This window comes from Anopheles maculipalpis, chromosome 3RL (assembly GCF_943734695.1).
Source record: "Anopheles maculipalpis chromosome 3RL, idAnoMacuDA_375_x, whole genome shotgun sequence".
In the NCBI taxonomy this organism is placed as follows: Eukaryota; Metazoa; Arthropoda; class Insecta; order Diptera; family Culicidae; genus Anopheles; species Anopheles maculipalpis.
Window position 1 is genome coordinate 57154958 of NC_064872.1, and position 21079 is coordinate 57176036.

General features: G+C 41.0%; 3 protein-coding genes across 6 annotated transcripts in view; all 3 read left to right on the forward strand.

The window, feature by feature from the left end:
• Positions 1-21079, forward strand: part of LOC126562961 (charged multivesicular body protein 5) — a 225250-nt gene that overhangs the window by 193593 nt on the left and 10578 nt on the right. The gene's annotated exons all lie outside the window — the stretch shown is intronic.
• Positions 1-21079, forward strand: part of LOC126562400 (homeobox protein orthopedia) — a 42331-nt gene that overhangs the window by 13890 nt on the left and 7362 nt on the right. The gene's annotated exons all lie outside the window — the stretch shown is intronic.
• LOC126563202 (28S ribosomal protein S17, mitochondrial) overlaps positions 5137-21079 on the forward strand; it is a 130404-nt gene continuing 114461 nt past the window's right edge. The window contains exon 1 of the mRNA XM_050219828.1: positions 5137-5145. The gene's annotated coding sequence lies outside the window, so the exon portion shown is untranslated. The remainder of the gene's footprint in view (positions 5146-21079) is intronic.

Below are 21079 nucleotides of genomic sequence, written 5' to 3' on the forward strand. Positions count from 1 at the left end.
AGAAAACATCTTCCATGGTTTAGCACAAGAATTATCCACAGAAAGACACAACTCGATAAGGTATTGGAACACATTCAAGAAATCAATTTGAGATATAGAACAAAATGCATCAACAGCGCTGAGAGAATCCTACGTAACCTTGTATAAAGATTCAAATCTAACCAGTTGAGTGAAGAACCTAGGATAAGTTCAGTAGTTTGTTATAGTAGATTAAGTTGGTATTATTTCTTTATTATTGTTCCTTTTTAAAGCTTTATTCAAAATGCCCCAAGCTGGAACAATCCTTAATTATCGAGCAAAGGAAACATCCGGCACCGATTAGAAATTAATTCTGTAACTTACAATACACATTACAGCTAATAAAATGCAATGAATGAATCAAATTGATTGTGGAATATTGCAAGCGTCTTTTGGAACTATGCAATGAATGATATAGTGGAATCTTGCATTTAGTTAAGGAAAACGTGCTAAACGACAGTGGAACTTTATAAATCATATAGTGGAATTTCTGACAAATGGCTAAATGGAAAATAGCATCCAATAACTTGTTTACATTAGCACGACGTATCATTGACGTTTGATGGTTTTACGTAAAAAAATGGTTCCAAAGGAGATGTAACTAAAACTTCCTTAAGCTATTGCTAATTTCCACTGCCGGGATGCAAATTTTCCCTTAGCGAATATAAAATTATATTTCGATTGTAACCGTGTATTGGGGTGATAAGTTATCTTTTTTTACTACTATGACTTGCCATGATAGCTCCGGTGTATCAGACTCCACGTTGTGTATAATGCAGGCCTCTCATCTGTAACATAATCTTCTCTTTCTTGGCTTAACGACCTTCTACGTAACGCCGGCAATCACACTGTCAATCTGCGGAAATGTGTGTTTAAAATAAACTTAAAAATTATTATATTTAAAGACAGTGGGCTGAGGAAGCTTAAGATCAGCTGCTAAAAAATAAAAACGATTTCTAACATTTAAATCATTTCAACAATGAAATTGTGATGGTAGTTTGTGTCTGTTACCTCATGTTCTCATCTTATCACATCCAGTCATGCAATCTGCCACCAGGCATCAATACTTTTACTGAACAAGACCATTTGGTACATGATGAACACGATGTGTTTTGCATGATTTTTTTTTATTCATAAGGGACGGCAAGGCCGTATTGCTTACAGTGAACTTAAAAGTAAGATACTCCTTTCATCTTTGCTGGGAGACATTTCCTTCTGATTCCGGGAGACGATGTTTAGCAACTTTTCAATGCCCTGGACTGTGTCTAACAAGGCGGGTTGAGCAGCCTCGTATTCCACACAAAACCATAGAAGATGATCTATGTCGTGGTATCCGAGACCGCAGCAACATACTTTGGACGCTCCTATACGCTGGATATGCGCGCCTAAAGCGAAATGATTAGACCTAACCCTAAACATCAAACGAATGAACGCACGATCACCTGAGATGCCGTGGAACCAAGACTTCAAGGACACTTGGGGAGTGATCGAATATAGAAATCTCCCGAGCTCATATCGGTGTCCCACAAACTCTGCCACCGAGCCATATAGAGAGACTGTGGGGCACGCATGTACTCGTGAGGTAGGATAAGCCTGTCCAAAAAGGATCCTTCCGAAGCACCCTTTTCGGTCAATTGTTCTGCCTTTTCATTGCCGGCAATACCGCAATGTGCAGGCAGCCAAACAAGAGATATCCGGAATGATTTCTCAAACATTGAGCTTAAGACCTTTACTATTTCTTTTACGAAGTAGTCCGGGCTCTTAATAGCCTTCACAAATTTTAATGCTTCGACAGTACTTAAACTGTCGGATAATATAAAATATTCGTCTGGAGGACATGCACCTATAGTCAACAAGGCGTAAAAGATTGCGGCGAGCTCCGCTACATATATCGAGCATGGCTGGCGTAGTTAATTTTCCCTTAGCGAATATAAAATTATATTTCGATTGTAACCGTGTATTGGGGTGATAAGTTATCTTTTTTTACTACTATGACTTGCCATGATAGCTCCGGTGTATCAGACTCCACGTTGTGTATAATGCAGGCCTCTCATCTGTAACATAATCTTCTCTTTCTTGGCTTAACGACCTTCTACGTAACGCCGGCAATCACACTGTCAATCTGCGGAAATGTGTGTTTAAAATAAACTTAAAAATTATTATATTTAAAGACAGTGGGCTGAGGAAGCTTAAGATCAGCTGCTAAAAAATAAAAACGATTTCTAACATTTAAATCATTTCAACAATGAAATTGTGATGGTAGTTTGTGTCTGTTACCTCATGTTCTCATCTTATCACATCCAGTCATGCAATCTGCCACCAGGCATCAATACTTTTACTGAACAAGACCATTTGGTACATGATGAACACGATGTGTTTTGCATGATTTTTTTTTATTCATAAGGGACGGCAAGGCCGTATTGCTTACAGTGAACTTAAAAGTAAGATACTCCTTTCATCTTTGCTGGGAGACATTTCCTTCTGATTCCGGGAGACGATGTTTAGCAACTTTTCAATGCCCTGGACTGTGTCTAACAAGGCGGGTTGAGCAGCCTCGTATTCCACACAAAACCATAGAAGATGATCTATGTCGTGGTATCCGAGACCGCAGCAACATACTTTGGACGCTCCTATACGCTGGATATGCGCGCCTAAAGCGAAATGATTAGACCTAACCCTAAACATCAAACGAATGAACGCACGATCACCTGAGATGCCGTGGAACCAAGACTTCAAGGACACTTGGGGAGTGATCGAATATAGAAATCTCCCGAGCTCATATCGGTGTCCCACAAACTCTGCCACCGAGCCATATAGAGAGACTGTGGGGCACGCATGTACTCGTGAGGTAGGATAAGCCTGTCCAAAAAGGATCCTTCCGAAGCACCCTTTTCGGTCAATTGTTCTGCCTTTTCATTGCCGGCAATACCGCAATGTGCAGGCAGCCAAACAAGAGATATCCGGAATGATTTCTCAAACATTGAGCTTAAGACCTTTACTATTTCTTTTACGAAGTAGTCCGGGCTCTTAATAGCCTTCACAAATTTTAATGCTTCGACAGTACTTAAACTGTCGGATAATATAAAATATTCGTCTGGAGGACATGCACCTATAGTCAACAAGGCGTAAAAGATTGCGGCGAGCTCCGCTACATATATCGAGCATGGCTGGCGTAGTTGGAAATCTGTCTCGGATACAATGTGTATACGCCAAAACCGATGCCCTGCTCTGATGAGGATCCGTCAGTATAAAAAATGGTTGCTGTTCCAATGGTCATACTTTTCCTCAAAAATGCTCGGAATTGCTGTCCTTGAGTGCTACGGTGTACCTGTATGGAGGTAAAGTCATGAAAGGTTTTCATGATTTTACATTTAGAACCTATCGTTTTATATAGAATTATATTCTATAATTTGAACTATTTCGGCAATTGTCAACTGTTAGTTGCAGATTGCACAAAAGCTGTCATTCAGTAAAACTTCAGATGAAATGACTATGCCAATTGATATCAAACCACTATTTCATGTGTTTTGGATCTTTTAAGGATCTTCTAGGATTAACTTCAATCGTGGTCTCCACGTCCCAAAAACACGTATGAGAAAGAAAATATTATTTAAAAAATATCCGTTCGAAGCCATAAGTTTATCGATCGGCTTTGACATATTAGATCGAATGAAACTTGTTTTGGGGTTTCGATTAAAAAGAGTTAAAAGATTTAAAACAATAAACCGTATTAGTAGAAAGAAGAGTTTATTTCCAGCATTAAACACTTTTCATTACTATGACTTCAACGAAACTCATCCACTATTTTGGTCTTAAGTATTTTCTTTTACTTATCACTGCCCTATAGTACCGCAAGCTAAAACATAAAACATGTATGCAAACTTATAGACATCCACAAAACGCAAAAAAAAACCAAGAATATGCAAACAGCAGGGATCTTGGTAGCGATTTATGGCCCACCGAAAACCCCCAACACCGGATCGCATGCAAATAAAGGAACCGTCGTTGATCTCCGAGGGGGTCAACAAGCAAAGGCCGACCCCGGGGTAAATCGTGAGAAATGATAGTAAACTCTTGGCAAAAGCTGGTGTTTACAGCCCTGACGATGGAAACAGTTGGTTTTGAGTTTTTTTTTTTTTTGTGTTTGGATTTTATTTTACTTTCTACACGTCCTCACTGGTGACTTGTGCTAGCCGTCACGGTCACCGCTCTATTCGTTCGGTCCTCCACGGCACGGTGCCAGCAAGGATTCCATTCGGTGAAGCTTCTGCCAATCCTTGGTCCTTATCTTTCAAACCGACCAGTGAGGCCGGTTTTTTGTTTTCGCTCTTCTCCAGCCGAACCGTTGGCAGCGAGCACATGGTAGTTGGACGCGGTGAATGTATGGCATTAGTTTGTTGTTCCCCAAATCCCCGCAATGTCAATTTATATGCGGAAATAATTCTGGCACTTAATCCTCGGGCTACCCGGGGCTACCCGTGAGCAGGGGTAGGCTTTCAAAATCCCTGTGCATAAATAAATTTCTCCCAGCGTAAACCGTTCAGGCTGTACCCTTGCGGATAGCTGTAGCGTAGATTAAAGATGCTTTACACGTTGCCTGAATTTTACAGCGTTACGAAAGTTGCCGAACAGCTTTAATTATTGTACCACAGAAAACTATTTGCAGTACAATACTAAAAAAAAAGTTCTTCTTTATTTAAAAAAGTGTCATTTCTACCCCAGAATATCGGTAAAACAAAAACAAACCAGTGTCTGAGACTAAAACACGTTTCACACAACAAATCCGTCTCCTTGTGAGGTCATTGGACGGTGGTTAATCAACCGAATCCAAAATTCAAACCGCACTGCTGTCATACCGAAGTACAAACTCGTCTGAATTTAGCCAAGGCAGCACACTCAGTATAGGCGACGATGGGACTCTAAAGTGACGATGAGAAAAAACAAACCCACCCCCCAAACAAACAAAAACCCACTCACACCCCATTCCACAACAACAAAGGGACTTCTTGGCTTCGAATTGACGGACCAGAATTCATACCGTTTTCGACTAGAGGAATTTGTTTCGAGGGGATCGACGAGTCGGTCGGTCTGTAATCGGATCGTCCGAGCCACCGCGATTCCAATGTGGTCGATATGATATTCGATCTGTGCAATCCCGCGATGGGCGAATAAAAGCTGACCGTTGATGGTGAAGGGCTGGCAGGTCTGGTGACAGACAATACGACCAGGGTACGTATGTACATATTTCCAGTTTCACCCGATTACAGTGACCGGTTTGGTCCGTGTGTGTGTGGTTTTACCGGTGGTGGTCAGCCGGACTGTCTGGTTCCGAAGTGTCGTTATGTTCTCGCCCCGCGTGTTTTTGGTTTTGCTTACGGGCTTCACGCAAAATATCAGGTGAATACCATCAGTCGAACGAACGATTTGGTGTCGTAGCGCTGATCTGGATGCATGGTATGAATTATTTGATGTTTTATCAATTTTCAATTGAAGGTGAGCCTTAAAGAATATTTAAATGAAAGATTACTGCAAGTATGTACACATTAAATGAACGCTTAAAAATGATTGAAGGACACTAAGATACAGGTGTTAATCGTTGGTTCGCTTTAAGTTGGAGAGACAGGCTTGTACCTTCCATCCCGAATTCTACGATCGCGTGATCCACTTTTTATCCCATTGCGCCGATCTTCGCCGTTGAAACTTCTGGACCCTAGTTAGCGAAGCTTCAACTCCAATTACTCATCTTTTGATTTTAACCTATCCTTAAGATCCCTTCGCTATCGACTCTCCGCTTCTATGAGTCTTAGCACATCCTCCCCTTGGTGTACTTTATTTTTATTTTATTTATTTATTTATTTATTCTAACCCCTTTTTCCTTCTTATTTTGTTTGTCACTCACCCGCTTTTCTGTAGATTTTTACTCAATGCGTCAGGATCAAATTTAAGCTCACTTTAGTTCAGTGTTGTGCGTTACTATAGACTTCTTCTTGGCTTAACGATCAACGAGGTCATGCCGGCCATCGAAATGGCTTACTAGACTGTCGATACCACGGTTCGGATGGGATTTGAACCCCGGACCTGCCGTTCGCCGCTGTCGCCAAACACCACCTCCGTCTGTTAGTTAGTTCATTAGTTTTCTTATGTTTATTTAACAATAATTCAAATTAACTTGCTTAAGTTTAGGTTTCCTTCTCAAAAGTGTATACGCTTTAATTTTTTTCCTCTTTTCCTGGGCCAGGCACGGTAGCCAGCTAAGATCAGCAAAGGACCTTCATGAAAAGAAAGATTTCATACATTATTTTATAGTGTGAATGCTATATAAACTATCCAACCTATCTAAGCTACTACTGTGTCCGAAAAGAAAGGTGACAATGGATGTCAAATTTTGCGCGCTAAAAAAAGGCCCTTTTTTATTTTTCGTTTGTCAATATGTATGTTTTTGACGGTTCTGCTACGTTTCAAGTCACAGCATCAACCCGGCTAGGAGTGACAATTTGTTTTCGGAGCTGCGCCAAGTGTTTTTTCTTCCATATTGACCATGTCCAAGTTTGTGGAGCAGCGCGCAAGTAGCAAATTTTGTTTGCGCAAAGAAATAAACGTTGCGGAAACATTGCGGATGTTACAAAAAGCCTTCGGAAAAGAATCTATGTCGAAGATAAATATGTACAAATGGTACAGTGATTTCAAGAATGGCCGTGAGAAGGTCGAAGACGAGGACCGTCCGGGGAGATCAACCACCTCGACCGTCGACGCCCACGTCGGCCAAATCAAGGATTTGGTGGTCAACAATCGTCGGTTGACGATACGAGTCCTTTCGGAAAGCGTTGGGATTTCCAAAGTCTCGGTCAACAGATTTGTGGAAAAACAACAGCTGGTTTTTGCACTAAGACAATGCGCCCTCCCATATCGCCATCATTTTGAGGGAGTTTTTCACAACAACTGGCACCCATATTGTTCCGCAACCACCGTATTCGCCAGATTTGGCACCAACCGACGAGTCAAAACGGCTGCTTCGGGGACACAGTTTTGACACTATCGAGGAGATAGAAGTTTACAGCTAGGCAACATTTACAATATGTACATAATTCTCATAATTTTCTCTCCTTCCTATTCATCTATGCATAGAGTTCGAATTAAACTAAACTCGGACTCTTGAGCACTTGAGCACCTCCAATCTAAAAGTCTATCCAGATTAAAGGTGCTCAAGATATTTCGCAATCTGATGCCTGATAAGCAGGACCCCAGCTACTTTGTGAAGCTGTGGAGTACGATACTTTGGTGGATGGCAAGCATACTCCTGCCGCAGCAAGACCCCCAGATGTTGGATCCATCCAATATAAATATAAGTCATCCCGTCTGCTTAGGGTCCTCATTTGCCAATTTATTCTATTAAAAAAACATCCTTTAATACGTAGACTGCCATTTATATTTCTGACCAAGTAATGAAAACGCCTTTTTTTTTTTGTAAGAACGGCCTGGCCGAATTGCTTCACTAATGAATACCAAGTAGTGAGGTTAGTCTGTCCTCACTACGGGAGGACGGTCCGGATGGGATTTGAACGCCGGTCCTGCCGTTTGAAGACCGGCGCCGATGTCGCCTACACCACCGAGCCGCCCCAAAATGCAATTATTTATCATAAAAAATTGTATCATTCTTTTTCAAAGTATTCTCCAGCATGATTCATACACTTTTGCAAACGCTCAAACCAATTGTCGGAGCACTTTTTCCTCTCTGATTGAAATACCTCCAAAACGTGGTTTTTGAACGCTTTCACAGCATCTTCTGGGGACAAAAATCGTTGACCTCGCAATTTTTTCTTGATGTGCGCTAATGAAAAAAAATCATTGGGCGCCAAGCCAGGGCTATAGGGCGGTTGACCCATTAAATTCGACGTTTTAGCCGGTGGTTTGGGCGATGGTTAGAGCCGATGTGTGAGAGCTCGCATTTTCATGGTGAAGAATGATCCGTCTTCTATTGTTCATTTTTCGAATTTCTCCGAAGACTTTTGGCAAACAAATTGTGGTGTAACATTCAGAATTGATCGTCCTACGTTGCTCAAGCGGAACTGTCGCCACATGATCAGTTTTGCCGGAGAAACAGGCGACCATTTGCTTCGAAGTGCTTCTTCCACGAATAACTTTCGTTGGATTTGACTCGTCGTTGAAGACTGACACGGTCGATTGTTGTTTTGTTCGGGCTCATACACATAGACCCATGATTCGTCACCTGTGACAATCTTAGAAACATCTTTTGAGCCACCATGATCGTAATTTTTCAACATTTCCTTGCACCAATCGACACGAGCCTTTTTTGAGCGATTGTCAACTTGTGCGGGATCTTACGATAACAAACTTTTTTTATGGCCATGTGTGCAAAAAATTGTTAATGCAGGTGGATGAAATGCCCAAAGATGCCTCTATCTCGCAGTACGTCACATGACGATCTTGTGCAATTAGATCTTTAACAGCATCAATGTTCTCAGGCACAACGGCCTTTTTAGGAGGTCATTCACGAAATTCGTCATTGAGCGAGCTTCGGCCACGATTAAATTCATTATACCAGTTTCTAACAGTGCTATAGGATGGTGCTTCATCGCCATACAAAGATTTGAGTTCTTCAAAGCAGTCTTGTCTTGATAGTCCAAGTCGAAAGCTGTGAAAAATAGTCGCACGAAAATGTTCACGGTTCAATTCCATTTTTTTGGTGAAACTGATTTGTTCAAGTCAATGTAAACATCACAAATGATGGTCGTACGTCAAAACGTTGTGAGCGTGATTATGCTCCAAAATATCAAACTTTCGAATAAAAATATCAGATTGCATCTGACAACAATTCTTGTGACCTAGGCGAGAAATATATTAGCAGCCCACGTACAACGCATTATAGATTTTACTTTGATCTTATATTACAATTAACTTTAGTCTTTTACTGGGTATAACAACGATCGTGGTTACTACATTTTTATACCATGTCAGAAGCATACACGATAGAAATTTTAGGTAGAGATATCCGCCGATTTTCAAACATCGAAGGAATCAACCACGCGACCTTTTCTTTGGCAGAAAAACTCTCAATGATGTTGTTATGAGAAAACCGTCATACTGATTCTCTTCAAAAAAAAGTCCTGGCACGTGGTAAAAGTAGTTCTAATTAAAAAAACGCATTAATTATTGAAGCGATAGTCAATGCAAACCGTGTCTCAGCTTATCCTAATGTTATCTGCCAAAAAATGTTGCTAGTTTCATGATAAACTTCAAAACAGCACAGGTGTGTTATTACATATTTCCGTAAACGGTCGAGTGTGTCTTTTTCCAATCTTCAATCCAGCACTAGCTGGATCCGAAGGTTAAGCTGGTCCTTACAACATAATATGAATCTCCCTTCCACCCAACCATTGCGCTTGTTGCACGCGCCATCCAACACGTCCACGCATACGTTCTTCACCAATGAACACGCGTGGCCAGGCTGTGCGTGTGGCACCGTGCGAAAGCACCCCGATAATACGGGACACGTGGCGAAATTTAATAAAAACAGCAAATAAACAGCAAATAGATTTGTTCTCGGTACGTAACTCGCTGCAATTGACAAGTTGTCCACCTGTTATTTTGTGCCCGCTGTGCGTAGGATGAATTCTTGTACCGTTGCTGTTTTTGTTTATTATGTTTAAATTCCTTGAAAGGGTTCAATGTGTGTATTACCTTGTCCCGTATAAGTAGCAATTTGTGACAACTTTATATTATTTTTTTTCCAACCATAAAAAAAACCACAATGCATGTATTCTTCACAATTTTCCTGCATGACATTAAGCAATTATTGCTTGGTTTTGTGTAAAATTTAAACAACCTATGACACTTTTGTGTCCCGGTTGCAATCGATACAGCTCGCCCACTCGATTCACCTTCAACAGGGAGCTCCTTTTGTAAATCGGTAAACACACCGTGTAAAGAAACAAATTCGGAAATGGTGTAACGATTTTAATAAATAATCGCAACCCACACTCGCACTGACACTGAATGCGGTGAAACAAGGAAAACAACTCTAAATCTCGCTCCGCCGTACACAACCCACGGCTGGTGCTCGCACTGGGAAGGTACACACGTCCCCTACACTTTCACTGCGTCCTTTCTTGGGCATGGGTCGAACGGGCGGAAATTAGCCGTGAAACTGATGACGAGCAGATGGGAGGGTGCCGATACAAGGGATAACCTAGCACTGGGTTGAGGTGGCAGGAATCGAATCAAAAAGTCATCCTATTTATACTGCACCACCACCACCACCACCAACACTGTATTACTTTCACTTTCCTTTACCGCCACCTTTAGTCTTGCCTGATTGTGTTCCTTATTTTTCCTCGTCGCTAGATCGGAGCAACAACAAACCAGAAAAGTGTAACATACAGCGAAAGGCTTTCTTCCCAAAGGACATGGCGCGTCTGTCTGTTCCCAGCCAGCCAGCCAGCCAACTAGTGGTATGGTATGGTTTGGATGAAGAGAGCAAGTGGCAAAGATTTTCCCAACATGATAAATAGTGCGGCTAGTAATGTGCTATTAATCCCGAATAGATTTAGCACGAAGGAAAAGATTTATTCCATGACTCGGTGCGTACGACCCTTTGCGTTCAACCATATATAGGACAGCACTAGGCGAACAGGGTGGTTTTTGCCGTTGTCTGTCTGTCGCGCAAGTCATTGCCGGTGGTGGGTGTCGGTTCGGATTGCTAAAATAGGAACAATGGGTGAATTGTTTCAAGTTGATGGTTAACATAGAAGCACAAATTAGCTGATATACTATTGGCTAATGTGAACAAGTTATCAAGAAAGCTAGGACTGCAATCATTTCATGCCATTTTCAACTCATTGCTATGTAACTAGAATCCCTTTCTTGTCATGTTTAGGACTTTACTTTAGGGGTTCTTTGGTTTGGTTGGATAAATCTAAAATTTTCATCAATTGAACCATATTGGAGTTGGCTTTTACCACTGTGCCTCGACGGAAACAATGTGGCTAGTTCATTATTTACTAGTTCAGGATATTTGTACACAAGCCCAAAAATAAACAGGCTACAAATTCCTTCCCCGAAAATCGGCCCCTTTGCTCCCAGCAGCATTATTTTCGCATGTCGTGTTCGCCATCCCTTACCGGTTGGCCCTTTTTAGCCCGGCTAATGTGTCTGCCCGAGCAGTGACAGGGCGTTGAACGGTTTTCCCGCTGAGCCAACCCGCTGGTTTGGTTTGCCCAAAAAAAAAAACGAGGGAAAGCGTGTTGATGAGGGTTTTTGTTTGGGATCGACAGATTCCCTAATGCTGGCTGGGTCGCATCGTCGGTGGCGGAAAACGTTGTGTCACCATCACCAACATCCTGCCCGAAGTGTAAGGTAATGAAAGTGTAATAAAAGTATTATTGAGGCGTACGATTTATTGTTTATTTATTAATAACATGCAAATTGAAAACATTCGGGCGGGTTTACCGATAACGAACCGAATCGGTGTCGCACGGAAACGCACACACTGACTGGCAATCGATTGCGTGCATAGCGATGGTGACCATCTGAAATGTACTAGAGATACATTTCGATAAAGGTGTAATGCGTTGGAATATTATGAACTCTACTCTACTACTCCATAATGCTATTAAATTTACATGGTATTGTAATTAGCGTGCGTGCCCTGAATCAGTATATTATTTTACTTTAATATTATGACTCACATGCATTAAGTGTATCCTTAACTTCGCATGGCGTCCGGCACCGATCTTCTGTAGGAAGCACAATCCATTCGATAGTCGGTTTGTCCTAGTAATACGTAGGTTTTCAGCCGAGAAGAAGAATTTTCTAATTATCAAAATAGATCGATCAAAAGGTAAAGAAGCAAGCCACAAGAGAAGATACACAAAGCTTACAAGAACAAACAAGATACACAAGAAGATGGTTCAAATCTCGAAAGGAACGTGGTGGAAAGAAACTTTTTTCTTCTCCTTATTTAGCTTACCGATCTCAAGGAGAGCCGCAGTGATGAACCTTCTCCAGTAGTGAGGTCTGATTGTCCAATTACGTGGTATCGGCAAGTCTAGTTATCCATATTAGATGGCCGACGTTACCTTGTAGGAAGTTAAGCCAAGATGAATATCAAATCTGAGTCTGATTTTTTATCTTGATTTACCACTATAATACTCAGAATATTCAGTCCAGAGTACCGGGAGACGATCCGGTGTTTTAAAAAAAAGTTCCTATCAACAGCCATAGCCATAATCTTTATGACACTGAATCGCCAGCGTATACTTTCGAAAAGGGATGAAAAAAGATTATTCCAGCACCAGAAAAATGGATTAAATTTTTCTTACTTCAAACACCCAACAAGCCATCTGCAAAATAATATCTCTCGTCTCCGATTGGCCGTAAGACCGTACGGGCGTTATTATTTTGAGCGCTGTTCAGAAAAGTTTAGAGTCTCTTTTATCAACAATGCGCCTTTTATCGGCACCGTTAGGTGTTCAATTACTTTTCATAGCGGTAATAACTCAGCAATGCGATGCGTTTACAGGGAATTGTATATAGCATTTGACCCCTACGCCTCAGGTTTCCTGCATTAGGTTCTGCTGCATTTTAAGGTTTTAAAAGACCTCTTCTAACTATGCGCTTGCTCTAGTCCTTCTTTGGTGAGTTCATTCTTTCCCAGAAAGGAAACAAATCTTATAAAATTCGAATTGAGCATGGGTATTAGTAGTAAAAGTATCTAGAATTATAGAGACTTTGAGCGTTCAGAAATCTCCCATCTCTATAGAGTATGGTTAGTGGTCAGGAAATAAGGCTATCGATCATCGGTTTTTTTCTGTATCTCAAAATTCGCGAAAATACTGCAAACAATGCTTTAAACATGGTTACGGGACAGATGTTGGCTGTCTTTGATTCAAATTACATTACAAAATAATTTACACATCATACAGAAAATCCTTCAATTCGGTTAATGTTATAAGACAAACGATTACAACCAAAAGCTTTCAAAATTGTAAAAATTTGAAACTTCTACTGCTGCTTGATCTGCTTTAGTACGAGCGCATAGTGCTGACATGGCCAGGTCGTCAATCCGTTTCCAGGATACTCGATCTTGGACTGCAGTTTTTCAACCACGGCTGCATCCGATCTCCAACATGTTCGACTCCGCTTGATCCAGCCAAGGACCTCGCTGTACTCCTCTACGCCTCGTGCCAAACGAGTCGCTGACGAGCACCCAAACGTGGTGGGGCATGAGTCACGTGCCCCAAACTTTGACTTTTGTGAGGATATCTGCACCTCCAAACAGCTCAGCTAGCTCATGGTTCATTCTCCTTCGCCACACGCTCTGCTCGCACACACCGTTAGCACCCACCGTTCGAATATGGCGTTACTTTCTTACTACAAAAAAGTATTATTCACTTGCAAATATATGTCTGATTGTAAGGATTTCTTTCTTCACAATCAGACGTTCTTCTTATATTGTTTCCCTTAGAAGCAAGATAACACAAGTAAAGACAAGAGGATCTATCAATGAACCCATCTAACATTCACTTACTAAATGCACTTCATTAGAATGCAATCGTTCTAAAAATCCTTTAGAGAAATCAACCCAACCATATTCTCAATTTGCACATCGTTTGCACCGCTCATGGTCTACCGTTTTATGCAAACAGCTCACGTAAATTAAAACAACCAGTCAATTGTTTTGCAATCTCTCGTTCGCTTCCTCAACCTCGCCACCCCGAAAAGTGTAAGACAGTGCTCCCCATTCGGTAGTATTCTAATCTTCCCACTGACACTGCCGTTTGCACATTACGCACACGGAACACAATCATCATCAAGAAGTTTCACCTGCAAGCACGGAACCGCCATCATCTTAGCCTGGGTGGCCGGAATGGTTCAACCCAGCCTCATCACCATCGGTCGTGTTCAACCGTTCGCTCACGACGGACCCAGTCATCGTAAAGCATTTCTGCACGCAGCTGCGTCGCCGGGGAACGGCAAGCTTTTAATCTGGTTTAATTCATGCGAGGATTAGTGGCATGAAACTTTCAGGAAAATTGATAATAAATACATTCACACAGCACCGAGAATGCTTTACGTTGGAGCGCAACGGTGGTTTTGACGCACGGGGATTTTTGCCAAGGTACACCATCAACAGTCTAAGACAAACCATGACATGGCGCCCAAGGAACACCAAAGACGCTTCGTACCGACTGTGTTTGTATGTGTGTGTGCGAGCAATCTTCTTACCTTTGCTAAGCTGCCTGCTAGCTAACTTCCATTCATTATTCCAAGGTGTTGTTGACTGCTTGAGAAAAGCCTTCATTTTCCTTCAATGTTAACAGTGGAGACGACAAGACAAGGTTGTATGCAAGAGGAAAAGTGGCTGTGGAAGTTTTCTTGCAAGATTTCCCAGCTCTAACGGCGTCATTGTTTCTGTTGAGCCGGATCGCTTTGTTTCCTAGTTAATGAGTAGTATCTCGAGCAACATTTATCAATCGTCTTACGACAAAACGGAAATGAAAGCGACACACAAAAAAGGGCAGTTTTCCTGAAGCCTATTCTTTGCTCAACATCGCTTGCGCACGCTTTAAACGGAACATTACCACACGAGTCTAACAGGCGGTAACAGTGAAAGGCTTTCAACGTGGTTTGTTTGTCATACGAATGACTGATTGTCGGTGACGAAAATTTCACAGAAAATGTCTCCTCGTGCCATACCTCTTGCGAAACCATGTCACAACCATCATAAAAGCCTCACACTCGTAACAGATCCACTTCGGCGCTAAGGAAGGATCGCGTTCCGTTTGCCATTTTCTCTAAACTTTGAAAATCGGAAACCAATCAATCAATTATCGTCAATTACCAAGCGCCTCCATCAAAGCGCCTGAAGTGCGTCCGTTTCTTAGATACATTTTTCAGCCCCAAGTGCATATCAGCGCGAAAAGGGAAGATTTCAATCAGTAGCAGTGGCGTAGTGCCTTTTACTTGCGCTCGTCGAAGAGTCGCGTTGATTTTAAAATCCATTAAAAAGCTTCATCCCTTGAGAGGATTTTATGGTTTTATGCAAATAAAGATTTCAACACTCGTCGCTCAAATATCCGTCGTGCACACAGTGCTCGAATGGAAATGTGTTTTTATTCTTTGTTTATAAATATTCATCCATCATCATTGATTGTATTTAATTTTAATTACGCTCAACGCCAGTTCTGTGGAAAACGATGTTTGAATATGGGGTTTTTCGAATATAAATAATTATATGCCATCAATTTTTAACTTTTTGAAAAACATTTTATTCATTTTTCTTGGCTTATAATTATGTTTCTACATTGATAGAATTTTAAATGAGCATATTTTATTTAAAAAAAAACTATTTATAATTTACAAAAAGGCTTTTATTTGAATCAAGCTCATCATCGTCCGATTTTTTCAATATCCTTAACAGAAGAAATCCTTAAAAATCTTCTCTCAAAAATTTGAGTTTTATGTGTTTGCTCATTTTTTTCTCTCAAACGATCTATTCTTAACTAGAAATAGTATGTTTCTTCTTCTTGGTTCAACTACCTTCTAGGTCACGCCGGCCATCTAATGGTTCCCTAGACTACGATAGTCAGTTCTCAAAACGGGGGAACGATCCGGATAGGATTTGAACTCCGGTCCTGGCGTATGAAGATCGGCGAGATTGTCGCCTCATGACCAAGCCACCCCTACGAATGTTTAACGCCAAAATTAACAGCCAGCTCAAAATGCGTTTGATCTTCACCGAACGGCCGTGTTTCGTACGTTTGCTGCGGAGATTCGAAACAGAAGTTCAAACATCTTGTCTCGTGACATGGTCACTGTAAAATTGACACCCAAGACCTCCAAACATGAAGATTTTTTTTATTTGTTGTTCTTGTTTTTAGTGTTGGGATCAACTAGTATATTTTTTTTAGCTTAAGTATTCTTGAGCTGCTTTTGTACATCTTTCTCAAAGCATTTCTTCCTCGTTTTTTGCCTTATCCGGGACATGCCCCGCTGGGATTCAACTTGTAGCTTTATGTTTATTTATTGAACATGTACACGGCAAAAATTAGTTTTAACATAAACTAATCATACAATTCGTTATCAACGAGAAGAATGATTATTTGAATAGATTCTAGCTTCAAATGGAATTGTATTGTTAGTAGCATAATATAAAGAGCAACCCCGAGACTCGTACAAAGGTAATTCAAAACACCAATAAAAAAATTGTATTATTTTGCTTGGAGTATCCCTGGAATTGTTGCGACGACTTTGTTGAAATTGAAATAAAACTTTTCTTACGCTTCTTAGAGTATCCTTAGAATGTTTTAACAATGTTTTGTGTTTCAACAATTTAGCTAAAATTGTCGAAAAGATGTAAGGAAGACGTTACAATACCGGGAACTCTACCCTTTTTACAAATATTTGGAAAAGATTAACAAATTCTAAGACGAAAGTGAAGAGCAAAAAATCCCCAAATATTCAATCCTACTCGAAAAACATTTTCAGAGAAAAACATTATCTAAGACTTTTGCTCGTTACCCTGCGACCAATAAAACCGTTGAAAACCATTGCGAAATGGATCGCATATTTCGGAAACCATTTCAAGTGTCCTTCGGTTCGAAATCTTACCGGCTAAATTGGCATCTCTTTGCGTACGGTCGCCCTTAACAATTGCGGACAAACGCTAGACCTTCCGATGGTCCGAAGCACCTTACCGTGGCGATGGCAACGCTTCAAACTTTAGCCCCAGTTGAGCGATTGCTGGAAAATTGAAGCCATTCAAGCAGGCGGCTTGTATTTGATGCGGCAGTGTTAGTGTGCACCGGAGCACCGATACCACCAACACAGACGCAGAAAGCAAGTTTTCTCCTTTCCGAACGACCCTCCTTGAGGGGGTGGGGAGATAAGATACGCTAGAAAGAGAGCGTACGGAAAATCATAGCCGGAAGAGGTAGGACGCTTTCCAGCTTTCGCCATTTTGGACAATCCACACCCCAAGAATGCTTAGTAGTAGTCGAGTGGTGTGCTCGGGCTGGCTGGCTGGCTGGCTGGCGAGCTGGGGAGCTCGAGTAGAAACGTAGAATGAATTTTTCAGAAGCATGCGCGGGCCCATTCGCATTGATTCGTAGCGATGGCCTGTAGTTTTTTTTCTTTCCGCCCTGTGTTCTTTTTCAGCTGACGGAACCATTTTGCAGAGCGGGATAAGAGATTTCTTGCCGTAAAAGCTTTTTGCCTTAATTTTTTTGCAACTGTGCTGGTGTATGACGGGAATGGAAAAGTTTTCGGCAGATTTTTGTTTTGCCTGTTTTAATCTTAGAAGAAGGAAGATTTTCGTATCATCTGGCTTTGGCATTGTGTCGTTAGTAAGAAGCTAAAATACAAAAATAAACTGAAAACTTTACAACTTCTTGGCCAAGACTTTGGTGCAGAATCTGCCTTTGTTTTTTACCAAATAAAAGTTTGTTGCAAATCAATTAAAAGATAAGTTTATTAAATAGAGTCAGGGACTCTAAGCTGAATCAGTGTGCCGTCGACTATTTTTGTTGCAAATTGTAATCGCTCGTGCGGCACTGATTATCTCTTAGTTATTTTACCTTTTGCAGAATTCATAACCCTCAAATCAAGATATTTTCTGTGTGTTTTGAAGATGGTCAGAGCTTTATTTGTTCTTAATTAACAGGTAATATAAATTTGCTAGCATTATTATGAGTGCATTTTAGCAAGGATCGATTCGATTTTGATTGAAATGACACATTATTATTAGCTTATAATTTGCTTAAATTGAATTAATTGCTTCGCGGTTTACCCCACAGTAAATGATACTTTTACAACAACATTCAGTTGATGTGGGAAAATTACAACTCAACGTTGCTATTTTGCAATCAGCTGTCGATATTCTGCCGAGCGAGTTCTCATGTTAAAATAGCAAAATAAAAATTGCCATCCAATAATTTGTTGTCATCAGCACGCCGTATTATTAATATTTGCATGGGTTTAACGCAAAAAATTAGTTTAAAAAGCTGTTTTTATCACAGCTTCTTTTAACCAGTTCTCATTTCAAAAATCTACAGTCGCAAAAGTCCCATCAATGAATGCAAAATTCCATGGTACGATTGTAAAGTTGCACACGGCAGTTCAAAGTCCCTCTACTACTACTATTGGAAATATTATCCTAAATGATTCTACTATTCCGTTATATGGATTGAAACCCTTTGAACAGTAAATTAATTTCACTCTTCTCAGTTGGACAATCAAATCTAATCTAAAATCTCTCATTCGTTTATGAAACATTATTTGGAAAACTTTGTATGTGCGGCAATGTTCTAAACCCTAAAATCCTGAGCAGTTCTGAACTTTGGGCTTCCCAGGCATACCCGTTCCCTGCCACTCAATACAGCTGCCTAGATGATGCGCAGAAGAAATACAACGCCACAGGGCAACAAAGAGCCGAAAAAAGCATGCTGGAAAAATCCACAAACTGAAAAAAAACAACCCCCGAACACCAAACAAAGCAGGTCATCAGAAGCACCAGCAGCAGCAGCAGCAGCAGCAGCAACAGCACCACGACATGGTAGCGTCATTAGTACACAATTTCACACCAACCTGCCAAAATATTTATTAGTTTCAGCTTTATTTACTCACCCATATTCCCCGCCACTGGTGTGCGAGCATTTGGATCGGCGTTTCTTTGGCATGAACCGGTCTAAAACAGGTCCAGCCCGTGCGCGAGTCCGGACCGGTCATTTCACTTTTAAGGATCCCCGGCAAATGCCGTCGGTGAATTGGTGAACGGATCGATGTTTCGAAAAACGAGTTAAGGTTGGATTTTCATTTACAGGTCTTTAACGTGTTTTGGAAGAGATTATTACAAAAATATCAGTTCTTTAAGTTCTTTTATCATTTCAAAATCCTCTTTCAAAGTTACCTGTAATTGTTTCATGCAATTCTAATGCTTTAAACTTAATTTGCATGACTCTAAACACTCACTTAAAGGGAAAACTTTAAGGGGTTAACCTCAATTTGTTCTTCATCTGCAGAACTACTTCTTCTTACAATAATAAAGAAGAAATAAAAATTTTGCAATACCAAACAGGTGTCTCCATTGTCACCGCAAGGCATAATGCACAAAGAATGTTTTTGTCATGCAACTCTCGCCACCGTCCCTTGGGAATGTTTGCAGCCTTTTTTGATGTCATTCACTTCACAGCACCGTAACTAAAAAACCAAGAACACACAATAGACGCACATTTTCTTAGTAGCAAAATTGTTGCTTTACCTACCAAAACTAGTGGTTGCTGCTTGTACATACATTTTCAAAACCTATTCCATCACTATCATCCGTCACTTTTCACAGATGGATTGGTTGTTGAAGTTTTCGGCAATGTCGCGTCCAACACCCGTTAGCTGTGTTTGGCTGCCTATCGCTCTATTTTGTCGTTAAATTTCTTCTGTCCTCGCAGGACCAATACTGTTTTCCGAACCGAAGCCTTTCGGTATGGATGATCTGGTGTCGCCCGATTCTGACTTTTTCACTTTGCCCACCCGGTAAGGACACAACCGTTCGAAATCATGCCAAGTGCGACCGAACACAGTTTAAGCGACGGCTGGTGGTTCGCTTCTTTTTTGTTTGCCCAAAGACAGATTTTTATTTCCATCATTTATATTTCAGTCGGAACCAAAGTAGTTTTACGTGTAACCTCACCGGGAACCGCCCATTGGGAATTGGGAACGCTCTTCTGGTCGTGGTACGTTTTCGGCAAACAGCAACAAATCCTAACCCCCCCTGCCCGGTACGAACCAACGTAAATATCTACGGCCGGCAAAACCGGGAAAGTCACCAGTAAAGTCCTAGAAATGGAGGGCCAATATTTTATCACTTCTACCGCGCCGGCTGTAATGGCTTTACCAGGGTTGGTGGAGTAGGTGAAGGAGGTGGATAAAACCGTCTACCGTACTGTCCTGTGGCAAAGTACATGCCACCAATAAAGGACACTAACGCCACTTGAAGAAAGCATTTTGTGATAGTTTTTTCGCAACTAGTTTAGTCTTGCAATATTTGCAGTTAGTATGGTGAAGGAAGGAACTATTATTGTAATATATTTTCTACTGAAAACAATTAAGCTCTTACCTGTTCTTCTTGGATTTTTTTTATACTAATACTTGATACTAATTTTGTGTGATCCTCATGGTGATCTTAGGGTGATATTTTATACTTAAATTATATTATTTACTCTTTTATTGTCGTTTATCGGACAGTCACAACACTTAAATTCCTTGTACTTTGTCGATAATCTGTGTGCATCGGAAAGGAAATTTTTCATCAACCAGTTCAACAATACACACCACACACGAAGCTCATCTTTTACCCACCGGATGTAACCACATCACCCCCGGACCCTCGCACCTTTCCATCATTGAATGAGCTCTGAGTCAAGCTGGTGCCCGTAATGTGTATCAAAAAGCAGGAGTAATGAGACGGGTAATTAATCATTCGGACTCCACCATCAAAGAGTGTCGGAGATAAATGGAAAGGATTCCCCTGGCCCGTTGATGGCCGAAATGGGACCACCACTCTCTCCCAGTGGCGTATGTTTGTGTCTTTGTGCACGTCCAACACGGATGCTGGAACAGCGTACCGCGCACGCAACCGAGCTGACGATATTTGACCATAAACGGGCAGCGCGAGTGAGAAATGATTTTTTTTCCGTTTGACAACATTATTATCGCATTTGGCGTGCTGAGTGAGAGACATAAATTACCGTACGAGGGGAGGGATGGTATCGAACCGGGGCCAAGAAATGGTGCCATGTTTCGATTTGGGATGTACTATTATTGGGAAAACGAAATGATGCGATGGATAAACTACACGACTGCTTTGCACCAATGTTCAGCGAGAGTAAACAACCAAAAGGCACACTATTGAATCTTAAATCATTGTGGGAACAATAAGATGCCTAAAAGAACAGACCGGTCGGTAAAATAGTATTTTTGAGAAAGCCCTGAAACATGTCTGATGAGTAAACATGTTTGATTATTCACAAAGATTATTATCAAATCATTG